General features: G+C 46.3%; 1 long non-coding RNA gene across 1 annotated transcript; it reads left to right on the top strand.

Annotated features, from left to right (window-relative positions):
• The first annotated feature begins 397 nt into the window (after window positions 1-397).
• Window positions 398-4,984, top strand: LOC107527846 (uncharacterized). The gene is made up of 2 exons (XR_001602316.2): window positions 398-974; window positions 3,075-4,984. It is a non-coding gene; the product is annotated as an uncharacterized LOC107527846 (long non-coding RNA).
• The last annotated feature ends 1,642 nt before the right edge of the window (window positions 4,985-6,626 follow it).

The following is a 6,626-nucleotide window of genomic DNA, read 5'->3' as shown; positions in this document are numbered from 1 at the left end:
ATGTTACTCCCCAACTTAAAATTATTCAATGACTTACCATTTATATAAAATAAAATCCAAATTCTTGCCAAGGCCTGCAGACCCCAAATGATCTGTCCTTAGCTCCCTGACAGCGTGCTATTCAAGACTATGCATTCTTAATTCCCTGTCTAGCACAGTGGTGGTCAACCAGGGGTGGTGATGTTTCCCAGGGGACATTTGGCAGTGGCCAGAAACACTGCCATGTCCATTGTGTGTGTGTAGGAGGGTCGGGGGAGGGCATCACTACTGGTGTCCAGTGGGAGAGGCCAGGGATGCTGCTAAACAGGCTACAGTGGACAAGACAGTCCCCTACAAGAGAATTATATGGTCCCAAATGTCCATCGTGCCAAGGTTGGCCTGCAACACCTCCCCTGCATCTCCAAGTGGCCGATTCCTTTTCATCCCCCATACCCCAGGGTTAACTTCACCTTCTTAGAAAAGCCATCCCAGAACCTCTATCGCAGTGGCCTGTTGATTCATCTCATATTTGTCACAGCCTGTGACTGTTTCGCGTATTTGTTTGCTTGCTTACCTTTCTTACTATCTAGGAAGAAAATTCTGAGAAGGGCCCGTCTCTCTCGTTGGTCATTCTGTCTGTACAGCTCGACACGGTGGCCTGGGCAGGAGTCAGTCGGGCTGCTCAGTCCCCGATTAGCATCTACGGTAGGTCACTGAATGGAAACTTCACAATAAGACCTTTTACTCTTTTCCTTTTTTCCTGTGCAGTTGAAATGTATAGTCACCGAGAGAACAGGGTGACGACACCTGGAAAGAAGCTGCCTTGACTGACGGCGCTCCTGGACGGCGTCTGTCACTGTCAGAGCTCAGGTGTGCTCCACGGATAGATACCCTTTCGACCCGAGCAGCTTCTCACGGTCAGACGGGAAGTAGAGAAACATTAGGACCAAGTCAGCTGCTGTCTGTGGAGGGAGAAAAGTCAGTCAGGGAGGAAGGTAAGGCAGAATAGCACCCCGAAATGAGATAAATCATAATGTTTTTGATGAAGTGATCTTTTAGAAAGTTAGAAAACCTAATTATGTAATATACCTGCCTCCGAAGAAAGCTGGTAAAAATGTTTTGGAAAGTGTGGTTAATATGCATTCCATTTCCTTCCACTGAGAAGATATCTGGTGGACAAGCATTGCTTTGTCTTTTCCTGCTTTCAGTAACAGAGCCAGAGCACTTAACCAGGGCGTGGGCATCGCTCCGAGCGCGGGATTTCACCCTTTTCTGGCCACAGTGATTGGTATGGGGGGGGGGGGGGGGGTCAGGCTAATTAGCACAGGAAAGATCCCTTTTTTCTCTGATTGTAAAGATGTGAGCTCAGACCTGTGTGACAGTGGGCCTTGTCATGGAGTAACTGGTCTGAAAGAGTGAGGCAGATAGATATGGGGGTGGGGAGGAGAGAGAGCCCCTGAGGGTCCTGTATCCTCTTACAAAATAGGGACTTGGGGAGTTGAGTGCTCACTGGACTCGGAGCTTGGCAGTGTGGCATCTTGTTAAACACCAGAAGATCCAATTCAATATCCATTGCATAGCACCAGTTCACATCTGTTGGTTAACCACAGTCGGGCTGAACCAGTGGACTCCTTTATTTTTGCTGACTTACGGTCAGCTTAGGTGATTTCATTGCCCTCGTGTGTTATTTCACTTTGAAACATTCTAATTTTCTTATCTGTAAAACTGGGATGAGAAACAGTACTTACACCTGACGTCTTTTGATAAGGCCCCAGATAGAAGCGACTGGAAGTCCTGCACTCTGCTATTACAGCCATTAGTGCCGTTCTTATTATTACTGTTGTCATCACTGATAATGTGATGCTTTAAGAACCTATATATTGTTTTCCTTGCTGTGGTGTGTATTTTATTACAATCTCGGAGATGCAGGAGGCTTTAGATGTCATCTGGCCCAGCTTCCCTCCCTGAAGGATCATCCTCGACCTCTGTTCACAGATGGTGACAGGTGGAAAACCCAATGCTTTGTGGGGCAGCCTGTTCCTCTTTAAGCTTCTTCAACTATTAAGAAATTTTCATCGCAGTGAGTTAAATCCACGCCCCTGATAGTTTCCATACACTGGTCTTTATAGCCACAGAAATCTGTACATATTCTCTTTTCCCTAAGACTGTTTAACTTTGAAAACATCTCTTGTGTTTTCCAGCTAAAAATACTCAGTTCTTTTAATTTTTGATGGCCTAGTAAATTAAACTAATCGATTCAACTTCACTTCATCCTACAAAGGAATTAAAGCACATTATAAAAAAAGAGTAACGTGAGATAAAGTGAATTCTAGTATATAATATAAGCCAGTGGCCAAATATAAATAAGAAAATGAATCAGAGCTACAGGAAATTAAAGTGCAAGTGGAACGTGAAGAATGCCGTCAAAAGAACAGGCGTGCGCAGAGCCTGCGGCTTCCCCCTGTTTGGCTCTGATCTGAAATCAAAAGTGGCTGTGATATTTAAGTCGTCAGTAACAGGAAAGCATTTTTCTGTCATCACCTAAAACGCTGTTTCCCCCATGTGGGCCTTCATCTAAGGAGGCTCTTATCTGTGTTCACTGACAGTGAACTCGTCAACAAGTCATACACTCTCCGGGACACGCTGAATTCACTATGCACCTTTGTTATCAACTTTGGAAAAATGTGGCATCCAAAAATAAAACCAGGTTTTTACAATTAGCCCGGTTTATGGTTTGGGGAAATCATATCCTCTCTTGGTTCTGTGTGTTTATCGGGACAGTTTAAGATTGTTTTAACTTATTTTGCAGCTATTTCACTTTGTTAGCCAATATAAGTTTATGTTCAACGTACTGAATTTTTTATTTAATGACTGTGTTTTTATGAATTCTTATTAAGCCAGCTTCCCCAGATCATAATGTCGTTTGTTTTTTAGACACGAATGCTTATACTGCCTCAGAACACCAGCAACTTCATCATCTGTTTCTTTCCTTTCTTTCCAACCCTGTGAGGTCTGGAAGTTTTGACCACCTCTCGTAAGAGTCACGCTCTTCCTGGAGTTCTGTGTTGCCAAATTAGCATCTGGTTTGTTTTCAGCTACATCGCTGAGGAAGATGCTGAAGAGGGCTGGATTCAAGAGCCATGTCCAAGGACAGCATGGTGTCGTAAAAACCCCACACCTTTAGACCCGGACGGAGCCAGGTTCAGATCCTGACCTTACCGTTTAGATTTCGTGCGGCCCTGAGTAGTTACTGACTTGTGTAAACCTCAGTGTCTTCGTCTGCACGTAGCTGAGGGGTCCTAGCTGATCCCCCACTGGGTGGCTGTTCACAGGATGAGTAGGGTTGCCAACCCCATGTGGGCATTTATGGGCAGACTTTTTAAAAAAGTTTTCTGGCAATGTTTGTAACCTGAGAGAAAGGGTGAAAAGAACAGGTCGTGGAATTGCTTGTGTTCAGCAGCAACCTGACGTATTAGGATGTGATAGAAAGAGCACTGCAGGGAGAACTGTGGGAGTCTTAACAAGTAGCCGTGTGGCTGTGGGCTGGCGACTTCCCCCTTCTAACCTCTCTTTCCTAGTCCAGAAATGAAAGGATTGGACGACAGGCTTCTAAAAGCTAATTAAGTAACGACTGGGGACACACCCCTTCATTTCTATTCCCAGTCGTCATTTAAACCCAAAATATGTGTCAGGAACTAAGGGCCTAATGCAGTTTATTTTATATGACTTCCCAAACAACCCTAAAATATTAATACTTGGCTCTTACTAATGTCCTTATTTTAGAGACAGTGAAAGGGAGGTACCTAGCACCGCTCCTGGCCGGCAGGCAGTAACCATAAGCTGAATGGCCGGAAGGAAAGGCCCCGTCAGTCGAATGTGCCGCCTGGCACCGCCATGGGAATTCGGTTAGTGGACGTGAGGAAAGGCCGTGTGGGCTCTGCTGACATCTAGAGATTTTGTCATTAAGCCACCTACCAAGATTTTTGTGCATAAATATCTCTTTAATTTTTTACAAAACAAATTTTATAGCATATTTTATATAGAAGGTTCTTTAGAACGGGAGGGATGGAACCTCAGAGACTAGTTTGTGAAAACCCGTCCCTCCCTGTACAGCCGGGTAAGTGAAGCTGCGGGAGGCCGAGCTACCCAAGCTCACGCTGGACGCGGCTCAACCAGGACTGCGGGCGGGTTCCTGACCCTCGGGGTGGCCTGGCGTCAGATAGTGTCCCTGACACGCTCTGAGGTCCCATAGCAGCCGTGCTGTTGCTTCCAGCGCAGTGGGATCCCCTCCGTGGGGTGCTGGCCGTGGACACCTTCAGCGTCGGGAGCTCAGCGTGAGGAAGTCAGCAGCTCTGCCCAGGGCACACTGGCGCTGTCTGAATGGGGATGGCCAGGGCGGGGCTCCGACCTGATGAAAAACACAGAGGTGTTTGGAAATTTACCCAAATTGTTTTCCCCTCACCACCCCCCGGGGAACCCGACCGATCCGAGCCCCTGGGACAGGCCAGGCACACGCGTTCGCCCGCACCGCCGCCTCCCGGCTGGCCTGCTTTTGGAGCAGCCCTTTGAGAACAGAGTCGGGAAATAACACCGTGGCCTTTGCTCGGGGGCCCTGGCCGAGGCCCTGAGCCCGGCCAGAGGAAGCTGCCCGGAGAGCACACGTCTTTGTAAAGGTGACAGAAATATTCAGGCCAGCACTGTTTTCAAGTTGAACTTCCTTGTTGAAATTCACTTCACACTCAAAAGAAAAGAGGGAAATAGAGCAATAAAACTGTTGGAAAGTATTCAGTGGTAGAAATACTCAGAGAATTATAGATGTGTATGAAGGCAGACACTCCGGAGCACTGAGTTCATTTCTCTTTCTCTTATCTGTGAAACAAGCTCTAAACCTGAAATTGCACTGAGGAAAAAACAAACTTTGGCAAACAGTATCCCCGGGACGTATGTGAAGCCTTCTTGTGCACTTACCAATCCAAGTTTTCTGATTAAATTGTTTTGTACAAGTTTCGCTCTGCTGTTTCAAATTTGTTTAATTCAGGAGAACTCTCCTTATCAAATTAGTTAGAGTAGTTAATGAGACGGAGAGAAGCCATTTCAGTCGCTACAAACAACGCTAACAGTTTACTTTCAAATAGCAGCCAGCAGCAGGCGGGTCAGTAGCTTTCAGCCCAGAGGGAGCAGCGTGCTTTACGGTTTGACCTTCACCGTGTGACAGAAGACAAATCGAAAGCTCATGAAGCAGCACCTTCGCTGTGAGCGGTGTGCTCTGATATTTTACTTTATTCTCTGTCATCTGAAAAGCAGCTGATCACAAAACAGCCCAACTGGCTTCTAGACGCCTTAGCAGAACACAGCTAGGGTTTGAAGGACCCAGCAGAGGATCTTCCTGGAGGGAGCGATGTTCACTCTCCTTCAGCACCCTGGAAATGTGCTCCCTTCCTCCTGAAAAGAGTATGCATTTTGGTTTGATGTTGTCACACTAACAGTTTTTTACTGATGGAAGTAAAACTCCTAGCATTGTAAAAAAAGGCTCCACGTTTTACTAACATTACCCTTTTCTTTATTCAGTCTCCTTTCTCCATGGTTAATAAGAAAGGTGTACAGGTTACGTAAGGTGGTACCCAGGCAGGTGTTAGTCGTGTGAAACCACTTCCCGTGTGTCCCCAGGGGCTGTGTGGATGGGGCCCAGGGGCAATGCGGTCGCTGAGGCAGGAGACGGGCCGGTGAGATGGGAAGCGGGATTCCTGGGTCCTAATTTGAGACATGCAGCCTGAGATTGGGCCAGGTTCTTAACTCCTCTAAGTTTCAGTTCTGTAAGTGAGGGAATTGATGCAGAATGTTTTAAAACAGTGTCTAATTCTAGTTCTTCGATTCTAAGCAAATGGTTGTTTATTTAAAGCCACAGTGTTGCCCAGCCAGGTGTGGCTCAGCGGTTGAGCGTTGACCTAGGATCCAGGCGATCAGGGTTCGATTCCCGGTCAGGGCACATGCCCAGGTTGTGGGCTCGATCAGTGAGTCTCATCATTGATGTTTCTACCTCTCTCTCCCCCTCTCCTTTCCTCTGTCTGAAATCAATAAAGATATATAAATAAATAAAGCCACAGTGTTTCATTACGCTGTTAGTATATGTGAGTTGTATTTGGCAAAGCAGTAGCTTGATCTTTGCTCATTACTATTATATCAAAAATATTAATATCCTTTCCCTGTGCTAACAGCAGACGCTTAGGTAAACATCAGAGTATGGAAACATACAAATGGGATAGTCTAATACAGTCTCATAATTCTGATATTAACCACAACTGATACATTTATACATACATGCATCTGACAACATGAAAGTTTTTCTGTGTTGCTGTGCATCTCCTATAAACAACAGACATTTATTTCTCACAGTTCTGAAGGCTGGGCCAGTGACGGCCGTGACAGTGACATTATGGCAGACCTGTTGCTGGAAAACATGGGACTGCTCCTGCAGCTGACTTTGGCTCAAGGACCCCCCAGTGGCCTTGACGAATCCTCCCTGGAAGGCTCAGTGGGCTAGAACATGCCCATGTCTAGAACACGCCCAGGGGTGGTCTCTCGAGTCTCCTCACTTTCTCTCGTGTGGGCAGTTTTCCTAATAAAATTCTTGCGGTTTAACCCCACCT

This window comes from Miniopterus natalensis, chromosome 4, assembly GCF_054644295.1.
Source record: "Miniopterus natalensis isolate mMinNat1 chromosome 4, mMinNat1.hap1, whole genome shotgun sequence".
In the NCBI taxonomy this organism is placed as follows: Eukaryota; Metazoa; Chordata; class Mammalia; order Chiroptera; family Miniopteridae; genus Miniopterus; species Miniopterus natalensis.
Note: the sequence above shows the minus strand (reverse complement) of the source record. Positions and strands in the feature narration are given on the sequence as shown.